The 13,050-nt window shown below is 38.0% G+C and overlaps 1 pseudogene; it reads left to right on the forward strand.

The window, feature by feature from the left end:
- Positions 1 to 8,687: 8,687 nt before the first annotated feature.
- On the forward strand, positions 8,688 to 11,541 carry LOC106698105 (annotated as a pseudogene).
- Positions 11,542 to 13,050: the final 1,509 nt, after the last annotated feature.

A 13,050-nucleotide genomic window follows, 5' to 3' on the forward strand; every position in this document is an offset into this window, starting at 1 on the left:
TTTAAAAAATTAAAATTAAAAATTTAACATCGAAGTGTTGGGTTTCCCCAAGGGGACCCATGGAGTGGCCTAGTTACCTTCCCTCATATTAGTTAGACCTTGTCTCTGGGATCTGTCAACAGGCATTGAAAGTGATCTCTGACTCCTATACCTACTCTTAGTCACAGAAAAGTGAAAAATTTTCAGAAAGGTGAGATTTATGAGTAACATGAGAAAAAGGTGAGATTTATGAGTAACATGAGAAAACAAACATGAAACTAGATCTTTAGAGAAGCTTCCAGCCTGGTAAGTGATTTTGTCAGATTAGTTGAAGGAACTGTTTGTGTATATATTAATTTATTTGTTTTTACTCAACTTGGCTTTGTATCTGTTTGTAATTATGTGTGAAATTTGTGTTTCTCCTTTTGTAGCTTCTAGACTGTGTGCTCCAGGAGTATAATGATATCATATGTCTTTTGATATACTGTATTATAGTAACATAAAAAATCTTTAGTAAAATATAAGTATTTTATTAAAATGAATGAAACTTGAACATTTCTCTGTGTGTCTATTGGTTCTTCTATTTATGTCTCTGTTATTATGCCCTATAATATTTGGGAACCATAAATTATATTCTCATCTAATACCCTAAAATATCCAAGGTCACAACTCTTTGTCAGAGTTAACTTTGTCCTTGTGATCTTGGGAATGACTTAAGGGTTATTTAAGTCACATCAAAGGAAATCTCTTTTTCTTTTTCTCTTTCTTTTCTTTTTTCTTTTTCTTTTTCTTTTCCTTTTCCTTTTCCTTTTCCTTTTTCTTTTTTTCCCTTTACTTTCTCTCTAGGTTCAATGATCCTCCTGGGGCATGCCATAGAAGACTAATATAAAGGGTATTAGGATAACAATATGTTTTATGAAGGCTTCATATGGGCACATTTGATTGACACCCTCAAAAGTTTTTCTCTTCCCTTTTTGTTCTTCCTTATTTTGCAGAGATGGGATAAAGAGATAAAAGAAAGAACTTACAAGAAATGAAAGATTTGGATTAACTAAAGAATTTATATGCATATATGCATAACCCATGGATATAGACAATAGTGTGGTGAAGGCCTGGGGGAGAGGGAGGGGGCATGTTGGATGGGGTCACGGGGGGTGGGGGAGAGGGACATCTGTAATACTTTCAACAATAATAAAGATAAATTAAAAAATAAAGGACTGGGAACTTCAATTTCTCTTGGATGGAGTGTGTCGTATGAAATATAGCAGAGCTCTGAGATCATGATGGCCTCTACTGAACATCTCAAGTGTAGGATCAAGGCAGGCAGGGTGGGGAATCTTCTCTAATAGATAAATTTAATACCCTTCCATGAATCTCATACCCTCATATGCTTCAATATAAACAATGTTCTGGGAGTTAAAAAAAAAAAAGCTGGAGCAAAAAAAGGCAAATGTAAAGTTGTTTAAGTAAATATCAGGGTGGGGTTGCTCCATGAGAAGACACCTAAGAGAAGAGAGATCCAGAGTATCTTCTTGAAACCTCCAAGTTTCTGGAACAGAATGATTAGTTTAGAGAAATTGTTTTTCTCCAATAGGAGATCTCAAGGGCTCCCTAGGGATGGACCCCTACCTTATGCATTGATGGATATACTTTTCAAGGTCATGAGGCAACAGTCTTAGAATTATGGGTCTTTGCAAAGTTAAAAAAATGATTTATGGAAACAATTTAGGTGACATAAACATTATTATACACTTCATTACATGGACACTCTCCACTGCTGAACTGCTAAGTGGAGCAGAAGGCAGAAAGCTTTTATAGGATAAAGAATAAAGAACAAGGAAGAGTCCTAGCTCAGTGGATAGAGTGTTGACCTGTGGACTGAAAGATCTTGGGTTCCAGTCAAGGGTACATGCCCAGGTTTCGGGCTTGATCCCCAGTAGGGGGAATGCAGGAGGCAGTCAATCAATGATTTTCTCTCAACATTGATGTTTCTATCTCTCTCTCCCTATTCCTTCCTCTCTGAAATCAATAAAAATTTTTTTTAAAAAAAAAAAAGAACAAGGAAGAGAAAAATTGAAAATATGATAGGCTGGGGCCACATTGTCAACCTTATTTGTGATGAACACACTCATAGTTGTCCACACTGTCCACCTTATTTGTGATGAGAACACCTGATAGGCTTAGCAGATATACTGTGTTTCTGGTTGAGCAGAGCTTTTACCAGGACACCAAAGTTGTCTAAGTTTTGGGTTGCTGATAAGGCATCCCAGTATTGGTTATTAATATGGGGAAAGTATGATTTTTGTGGGCATTCTATTAAAAATTAGGGCACATATGCAACATACCCAGACCATGCTTGTTGCATAATATGAAACAATTATGCTCTCTAGCTCTGCCTTCCCGCCTTCCTCAGCATGACATAAAAAATAGCACTGACTGGAGTTGTGAAAATAGCAACTCAGACTTATCCTTGTCAAAAAAGTTTCCTTTTTTTCTTATTTTATTTTGCTGTTTTTTTTGTTTTTACATTCTGATGCTCCTTTTCTGAACTCCACAAAAGCAAAGTCTGTCCCTCCCTCACTCCCATAAGAAGTCCAATGCTTCAGGATTCAATTGGTCTAGTCTGTACTTACCAACATACTCCTCCCATTTTATCATCCCTTCCCCAATCCACTCATAACACTATTAACCTTTCACTAGATTCAAGCCCTTTTTAAAAAATCCTCACCAGAGGATTAAATATATTTCTATTGATTTTAGAGAGAGAAAAAGAGAGAAATATCAAGAGGTTACCTCTTGTACACATCTCAACAGGTGCTTGAACCGCAACACAGGTATGTGCTCTGACTGGGAATCGAACCTGCAATGTTTTGGTGTACAAGAGGATGCTCCAACCAACTGAGCTACTTGGCCAGGCACCCCAAGACTTCTTAAAAGAAGATCTTCTACATCTTCTATGAACATTTTGAGCAATTTGGAATGATTCAACATATTTGAGTGTGAATGATACTGGTCTGCTTCTGCCAAACAGAATTAAAATGGCCCTTTACAAGAAATGTAATAAGAATAACAACAAAACCTCACTATGCATAGTATCTCACCATTTACAATCCACTCCCAAGTGATATTGCAGTCCTCACAGGTCATGTCAAAGCTACCTAGTGTCAATTACTTTCAAATGAGCCTCAGAGACTGAGAGAGTCAAAGGGGTTTGACCAAAATTAGATGGTTATAAATTAGAGAAGCTGGAACTCCAATTAAGGAGTTGTTTAAAGTGAAAGTCTAGAGGTCTTGGAGGTTTGGTAGATATGTTATGAACTCTAGAATATCCTCCTTAATGCCCAGGGTAATATATTGTTATTTCTCCATGTCCTAGAATCTCCATGTCCTTTCCAACACAGATGGTGTTTTCACACCTTCCCTGCCGTATGAGGGCTACCAGGCTAGACCTCTTGCATGTTTTTTTGAAGCAATAAAACCTCTACAATCAAACCATTTGTTACTGTCATCTTGATTTCTCTAACTGTATTGAGTATCAATTATTTCTTCAAACCTATTCTTGCCTTAGAAATTTCTATTCTCCTCTTCCCTCAGAACAAAGTTTTCCCTCCTTTATACTTGACTGATTCTCACACATCTGTCAGATATTACATACTCCGGCAAGTTTTCCATGGCCATGCATATATCTTGCCAGATTTAATAAAGTAAATCACCTACATGCTCCCAGAATCCTGTAAATTCTCTATCACATTTTTAAAATATTGCTGTTATTCCTTCCTCTTTCATTCTTTGAATCTATTTCATGCTTTAAAATCCACAAGAACAAGAACTAACTTTATTTTGCACACTTACTACTATATGCTCCTTGCTCAGTACATTGTCTGACACATGTATTAGACACTGAAGTTTTACTTGTTATTCATATTTTTTCCTATCTCTAAGGTTCTCCAAAGAATGAATGCTTTATTTCTTTGGTGGTAGTTAGAGGGAGACAAAATCAACCACCTGTAGAGAAGCCTGTTTGTGGTTTACTTGGTAACACAAGAGCTCATATGGACCATGCATTGCTTGTCAAGCTTCCTGCTAAGATTAGGTGACTTAGAGGTAAGTTCAAATGTCAAGATAAGAAACAGTGAGTGAGGAGGAGAGAAAAAGCCTTAAGTGGGAAGTTAAAATTCAGTGAAATAGAGGGAATAAAAATGAGAGGAAGGAAGTATAGAAGAAAAGGAGAGAGAGCCAGGGAGTGAGGAGTGATGATCAGAAAAAGAGCCCAAGGGATACTCTCTGTGGGTAGGATGTTAAAGGAAGACGAGAAATCAAGGTGTTCCCCTGAGATCCAATGTCTCTGGGATAACATTTTATATTCAGGAAAATAATTATTCATCAGTGACTAACCCATGGGAGTTTCTGTGCATGCAGGGTTGGGAGGGCTATGGTGAGGTGCTGAGTCATGAGATAGCAGGCCCAAACTTTCAGCCCCTCCCAGGACCTGAGGTCTTATCTCTTGGGCACAGCTTTATGGTCTCCAACCATTTCCCTCCCAAGTTTTGCAAATACTGCCACCTCCCTTTGCAGTGAATGGTTCAGGATAAAGCCCTCTTGGCACTGGGCCTAGGACAGTCTCTCAATGTGGTTCAGGTGGAAGAGAAGCTCTGCTACACACAGGCATATGACCTTGCAAAGTCACTTAACCGCGGAGTTTTAATTTCACCGTTAACTAAAAGAAAACCATTCTTAACAGAGGGTTTTGAAGTTAAACTAAAAATGATGCTTCTGATGTGCTGGTGCATTAGGAGAGAGACACGAGCTCAATATATGCATTCAAATGTACGCTTTCACTTTTTGCATTCTTCCTAAATCTAGTTTTGTGATCAGTGCCTCATGACAAAATTGCAACCAAGACTAAGCATTTCCTGGGCCTTGCTCACCAGTTAGTAAGGAGTCAAATGTTCCTCAAAGTTTTACTTCTACAAGGCAGAGCTACACCTCTTCCAATTACACCTCACAAGTAACCCAAACTTCACTTGGCTTTTTGCTCCTATAGAGCCCCCAACTTACTAAAATTTGTTGTAACTTCAACCAATTACTTAACTGGCCCAGCACAGGTAATCCAGCTATGACCTCTATAGCTTTCTAAAGACCCATTGTGACAGGCTTCTCAATACACAATCTACTGCAGTACTTTTGGAATCAAACCGTCTGATTTAAGATGCCAGCTGCCACTTACAAGCTGTGTACTCTTTGGCAAATCATGTCATCTTTCTGTGTTTTGATCTTTTCAACTATAAATGGGGATACTAACAGTATTCACATTATTAGATTATTTTAATGATTAAATGTATTAATACATGTCATGCACTTAATCGTTCCTGGACCATAGTAAATACTGTAGGATTTTTAGTTGTTGTTATTGTTGTTAGACATTAAATGGGATCATTTGGCATTCAGGGTGGGAAGGGTCTGGCCTGCTAAAGAAAGTGAGGACTCTGTGAAATCTTCTATATAAGCACAACACTTGATAATGGAAAGACTTGCATTCTATTCTCACATAGCCCCCGTGAGAAAGCAGAAAATGGTGGAGGTTTTAGTTCAACTTTTCAAAGAAGATTTTGAGATTCTCAGAGACAGTGACTTAAGGTGCTATGTTTAGCAACTGGAGGAGCCAAATATGTAGAGCTGGTGGTGGCTTTCCTCTGTAGGCCAAAGTGTTCCTGGGAGTAGAACACGGGACTTACTCATTCTCATGAGCATTCAGAGGCACTTTCTTTTGAAGATGTTTGAAGCTTCTCCTCAGAAACTGTTCCCTTCCTCATGACCCTCTCAAATCTGGCCTAGACTGCAAAGAAGCAGTCAGAGGCAGGAAACCAAGATCTCATCCCCACTTCCTTATCCCAAGTGGAAATGCTGAGAAAATGTCTTCCCTTTTCCTCTCTATTGTCAACAGTAAAGCCAACAAGGTAATCAGTTTTAAAAACCATTGGTTTACATGGAGTCTTAGTCTATAGTCACTCTAACCCACGACTGTGTCAGTTGTGTGGACCAGATGTGTTTTTTAAATCTTTCTGAAAGTGGACATAGATACACTAACAGTGCCTGTGAAGCAGAATCTGTCCTAGAGTGTTTGGGACATCAAAATATTTATGTCCATATGATTAGGATCTAAGATTAGACATATGGAAAGGACGAAGTCTTTTAAAGTAAGCATTCATTGATTCACAAATATAATCTGAGTGCCTACTGGTTCCTAGAACTTCATGGGGCCAACGTGATAGAAGATGTGTATGTGCTTGTGTGCAGGGAGGTAGGCACTAAATGATGGTCTAACAAATATTAAATGAAATTATTATTAATAGTAGAAATCGCCCTAACCGGTTTGACTCAGTGGATAGAGCTTTGGCCTGTGGACTGAAAGGTCCCAGGTTCGATTCCGGTCAAGGGCATGTACCTTAGTTGTGGGCACATTCCCAGTGGAAGGTATGCAGGAGACAGCTGATCGATGTTTCTCTCTAATCAATGTTTCTAACTCTCTATCCCTCTCTCTGCCTCTCTGTAAAAAATCAGTAAAAAATATGTTTAAAAAATAGCAGAAATAAATTAGCAGTAGTATTTTAACAGCCACTATCTGCCAAATGCAGCACTATTAGATTTATGTTCATTATCACTCAGTAAAACTCTATGAAACAGATTTTTATCTTATTTTTACTAATAAAAATAAAATACAGTAATTTGAAAAAATTTTCAAAATCATGTAACTAGTAAAGACTTATATTTAAATTTTTTTCATGAAATATCTTAAACACGTCTATGAAATAAATATAAGATATTAACTATATTTTATATTTTAAGTATAAAGTGGAAAGACTACTCACCTCTACCTTCCTATCTTCCTTAGAGAGATAATCCCTTTTTATAATATAGTGTGCATCCCACCGTGCCTTTTTCTACACATTTACATACATACATATGAAAATGTTTAAATACATTCTTATTGTTTGATGGCAGGGACTGTTTGTGGCATTGCTATTTCATGCTACATTAAAAACAGTGCTGCCTTGCACATTCTTGGGTTAGAGTGACTATAGACTGAGACTCCATGTAAACCAATGGTTTTTAAAACTGATGACCTTGTTGGCTTTACTGTTGACAATAGAGAGGAAAAGGGAAGACATTTTCTCAGCATTTCCACTTGGGATAAGGAAGTGGGGATGAGATCTTGGTTTCCTGCCTCCAACCCCCCTTCTATGGAATCAACAAGTTCTTTAGACAAGCTCCCTCTGGGTGGCCCCCACTGAGTTAGTTGTTCCAGAAACCTCTCCTGCCATCTTGTGGCTTGTACAGCATCTACAGGCTGCTTCTGGAGGAAAAAAATGAGGATAAAAAAAAAATGCTAGAGTCTACCAAATAGTGAATGAAAGAGTACTAGCGATAAGAGTGATTATTCATGTAGTTATTAGTTATTATCCCTATTATTGACAGTTTCAGTCTTTTACAGTGGATACTGAAGCTCAGAGTTTGGATTATTAATGCTAGGATAGGTGAAAGAGATATATATCTTATGCTGACTAGCCCAGACTGGAACCACTACAGTAACGTAAGTCAAATATTTACAAATAGTATCTGCATAGAGTAAACTAAAGTGGCGATATTTTCAGGTCACAGTCATTTGTAGAGAAAATTAAATTCAACCCCAGACAAGCACACATGTCTGGGCATTGAGATTTAACAACTGAAAATACCTGTTCTACTTTATTTTATTTAGTTACTTAATGATAAATTACATTCAGTTAGTTAATTATTTAATAAAAAGACCTTATATTTTAATAATTACTAGGTACCAAGGATATATTGGTGTGTCTATTTCCTGCCTCTATGATGCTTATATTTTAATAAGGAAGAAAAATAATAGTAAAAATACAATGACAAACAGTTACAGCTTTATAGAACTGCTGTGAAGGAAACAAAAAGGTTGATGCAATCGAGGGAGAATAACTAAAAAGACTTGCATAAGCTGGTGTGACAAATGAGGGCTCTCAAAGGAGGTAATAATTAAAGTGGGACCTGAGGGATGGGGAAGTAGAAAAAGCTTTACGGTACTCTTGTCGGTTCTGGAGCTCTAGTTCAATGAGCAGAGAGGGAAAGAGTCATAGAATAATATTTCAGAAAGGAAGCTACTCGGGGGGACTGCCTCTTCCTGAGGGCTCAGTCTCTGTGTGATCAGAATAGGGATTGAGCCCTTGCTTCCGTTGGCCCAGCTATGGACCATCATGAAGAGTGAAGTTAGAACCTTGTTCTGGACTCACTCCCCACATTTCTAGTACATACAGGGGCACTAGAACATGACTATAAAATTCACACCACATTCTGATGTTTATATTCCAGTCCTCATAGATCTCTCTCAGCAAACAAGGTCTTTCACATTTAGCTTTTTAAAAAATCAAATACACACATGAAAAAAATGTTAGAACATACAATGTTCACTCTCTGTGGCCCATAATTTTTCAGTAGAGAAATTGACCAAATTTTAAAAACATGAGTTGTAGCCTAGAGATATAAAATTCCATCATAAAGAATTACCAGAGTGACTAGAGGTGGAGGTACTTTAGGAGATGGTGGTAATAGGATCTAAAGAGTGCTGAGATCCTAATTAAATAAAAAAGTATATCTAATTATATCCAAGGGGGAATATTAGTGTTAAGAGTAGAAGTACAATGTCAGGTAATAAACAGCTAGGGAATCCAAATTTGATTTGTTTTAGATAAAAGCCTTAAAGAGCTAGAAACAAAGTCTCCCTACTCTCTCTCTCCCTCCCACCACAGACGCGCGTGCGCGCGCGCACACACACACACACACACACACACACACAGATGTACATATGCAAATAGTATTATATGCACTAAAAACCACTAGCACATAGACAAATTGGTACACTCTTGCACTGATGCTTTTAGTAATAGATTTAGAGATTTAATAATAGATTCTAATACATTCAAAGTTAAGGCCTGAATGACTCACAGCAACATATTGATACTCCACCTCCCTAACCGTCACATACCCACATTCATTTCACTTTATATCCACAAGATTCTAACATTACCCTCTGGCACAGAGATGGGGCCAATGACTGTTCCTTCATTGTTCCCTGCTGCCAGCCTTCAGAAACCAATTCTGCCTCTCTAGCCTGGGATAGTCACACTGTTTATGAGCTCTGTTTAGCAATATATTTTCTTTACTAAATGTGAACTTCATAAAGGCAACTCTATTTCATGTTTATCTGGGTATCTGCAAGTTGCTGCTAGGGGTTTTTTAGAATAGGCCCATGATAGATGCACAGTGAATGAAAATTGATAAAAGGTATTTCATGCAATTCCAGTCTTCTTTCAAAGAAGACTATTTTGTAAAATGATAAAAATAATTGTAAAGATCATGTAGGGGAATGAAAAAGCAAAAAGAGCTAAGAGTGCTTTGCATTGCTAATAAATGACTATTTCTTGGACACTAGTACTTAAATTATATATAATTCAGAGAAGCAGAGTAGAAAGCTGTTATATAGATGCTAATATATGTAATAAAGCAGATATTACAAGTATCTCGATATGTGGTAGTTTATCCATTACATAATATTGTTTAACTATGGGAAAAGCTATTAGTTAAATATCTTCACTTCACTCCATAAACCAAAAAACATATGTCTCCAATACAGACTTTAAATTCTTCCTGCAGATTGCCAACAATGTACTCTACAAAAAAATATGAGGTCCTTGCTTGCTTTCTTTAACCCAATCATCAATATGTGTTGTCTTTGACATACATATAAACCCTTGTAGAGTCCGTCCTTATCTACGACTGCTATTGTCTCATACCTCTCTTGAATTTCATATTTGAGTATTAGAAAATGTTTTAGTTCTCAGTAAACTTTTCCTCACCTTGATGCCCTAGTTTATGCTATTCCCTCTTCCTGGAAATCCTTTCTATAAAATTCCATCTCATGGTTAATTCTTAGTCTTCATAGCACAGTTTTTAAAAAATATATTTTTATTAATTTCAGAGAAGAAGGGGAGGGGGAGAGATATAGGAATAACAATGATGAGTGGGAATTATTGATCAACTGCCTCCTGCATTGCCCCACACTGGGGATCGAGCCTGACCAGGAATCGAACATTGACCTCCTGGTTCATAGGTTGATGCTCAACTACTGAGCCACACCAGCCCGGCTATAGTTCAGTTTGAGTGTCTCCCCTGGGTCTCCAAGTTGGACTTGTTACCACCCACCAAAACTCACATAATTGCTACTATGTGTGTTTCTTTGGTCGCACTTAGGATAATTATTGTACTATCTTATATGATAGATGCTTTCAAATAATAGTAGTCGTTGTTGATGGCAATAAAAACAGTGTTGTTGCTGCCTTCCTACCCCTGTACTGTCTTTAACTAGACTTTCTCTAGGACATGGCCAAAATTATGATCTCAATAAAAGCAGGATTTTCTCAAAAATTTTGGTAGAAGTTTTCTCTTTTATAAGCCTAAATGAGGATGTTCCATTTTTTCCTCTTGTACCCAAGCCAGACCAGTTCTCAATTCATGCTTCTTGTCCAACATCACTCAGTTTAGCCCCATGTTCTGCCTCATCAGCTTTCCTGGATTGGAAACCATTGAACATTGGATTTTCATATCCTTTTTCCTTATGTACCTGGTGGCCATCCCAGGAAATTCTTTCATTCTGATAATTATTAAGATCAACCCTCATCTGCACACACCATGTACTATTTACTATCCTTTCTGGCTGTCATAGACTGGGACTGTCAGTATTCACCTTGCCTAGTAGTGTGGGAATCTTTTGGTTTAACTACCATGGTATCTACTTTGAAGCCTGCCAAATCCAGATATTCTGCATCCACTCATGTTTTGTTATGGAGTCCTCAGTGCTCCTTGTCATGTTCATTGACTGCTTTGTGTCCATCTGTTACCCCCTGAGGTACTCGGTCATTATCAGTGACCAGTGAGTAGTCAGAGCAGACCTGGTAGTAATCCTCATGGGACCTGCAGCCCTTGCTCCCATTATCTTACTTTTGAAGGCTTTTCCCTATTGTGGGCCTTAAGTCCTCTCTCATTCTTTCTGTTTACATCAGGAGGCCATATACTTGGCTTTCATAGATAACACTTTCAACACTGGGCTGACACTGGTGGTGTTCACTGTGATGCTGGACCTAGTACTCACTGCACTGTCCTGTGGAGTCATCCTACACTCAGTGGCAAGACTACCCTCCCCAGAAGAATGTCACTGAGCCTTGCAAACATGTACCTCACACCTCTGTGCTGGTCTTCTTTGTGCCCATGGTGTGGCTGTCCCTGGTGCACTGCTTTGGGAAGGATGCCCCATCTTCTGTCCACCATTTTTATGGCCAATATCTACCTCTTTGTGCCTCCCAAGCTTAACCCACTTGCATACAGTATTAAGGCCAAGGAGATACACCATGCCATCAACAATTCTTGGGTCTCAGAAAGGCCAGTGTGAGTTCTGGGGCTAAAAATGCCACTGAGAGCCCAAAAGAAGGCCTCAATTAGACCAAAGATTGACAGCATTGAGTACTTGTTATTTCACTCCAAGTTTCCCAAGACCTTTCCCATTAACCTATATAAAATATGTGTGGATTTCTTTCTTGAATATGGGTTAAGAATGCTGACCTGCTCTTGCTTAAATTATACTGCCTCTTCCCATATATGAGACCTAGCATTTTGTGTAGTATCAAAAGCTACCCAGGGGAAGACTTTGTAGAGGGTCATAATCAATATGCAAAAACTGAAACTAAAATGAAACTAAAACAATAACAACAACAACAAAAAAAAACAACACAAAAAAACTGAAAAAGGAACAATACCTTTAAAAGCACTCAGAACAGAACCTAGCAAAAAATTGATAAACCCTTGTTGTAATTAACTTTAGAAAATGTACCTCTTCCCATGGTTTCTTATGACTGCTTCCCTCATCTCTACCTGGTCAAGGTCATTCTCTTTGGTTTTCATTCTAGCTAACAGTATCCTTTGGACTCTTGACTCATATTAGAAGAATCAGAACTTCTGCATTCTTCCCTAACAGCGGATTCAGGCAGAATTCCTCCAAATCTTTCTGAGGATGTGTTACTTTCTGGCCCTGTCATCTAGTAGAAAGCGTTGACCCCACCTCTAACTCTTCTCATTTCTGATTTTATCTTTCCTGTGAACTCCTGAATCCCATAACCTCAGGTATAACATTAAGCTGAAGTCAGTATTTGTTTCTCAGCACTTTTAGTTATGAGATCTTGCACATGACATGGAATGCAACAAAGCTTCAATGAAGAAAACTGCCACAAGCATGTCTAAGTCATAATCTAATTGTTCAGAATATTGTAAAACTAAATTACCAGAGCAAATTGCCCCTACCACTGACTAAATGGAATTCATGTGGAATCTCAGCATTGAGATTACTTCTTCAAGGACATTTTTTTCCTGACAGGACCCCTCTCCAATACCGGAGCAGAGGCTTCATCAGTCAGATTCTATGGAACCCTGCATTTCCCATTGTTACATTTAGTGTACTTAGTGTTAGTACATATTAGTGTACTATTTTGTCTTTCAGGTTAGTTTCTTTTTCCCCTCTCCAGAATATATTACTAAAGTAAACTCTTTGGAGTTTAGAATTTCCTGGACCCTAAAAAATACAATATTTTATCAAAGGCAATGTGTTTTATTAATCTTTACATCCAAGTATGTGGCCAAAAGATTATACTGTCCACATATTTGCTGGATAATTGAGTGTGAATAACTACCTGGTAGTAAGAAGAATTGCAAAGAGAGACATAACTGGGAAAAAGAGAGGATCCCAGAAAGAAGGACTAAGGGCCAACCAATCCATTTCTCCTAATTACAGCAGCTAGTGGGAGAAGAAAATGAAACATAATCTGATCTGCTGAAAAATCTCATGGTGGTGTTTATGGGTCACTAAGTTTCCTTGGAAGATAACTGGGGTTTGAAAAAAAACTAACTTCTGGAAGTAATTGATCCACCTTTGATGTTTGCCAAGTCTGCATCCTACAT

The sequence above is a fragment of the Myotis lucifugus genome, unplaced genomic scaffold, assembly GCF_000147115.1.
Source record: "Myotis lucifugus unplaced genomic scaffold, Myoluc2.0 scaffold_138, whole genome shotgun sequence".
Taxonomy (NCBI): domain Eukaryota; kingdom Metazoa; phylum Chordata; class Mammalia; order Chiroptera; family Vespertilionidae; genus Myotis; species Myotis lucifugus.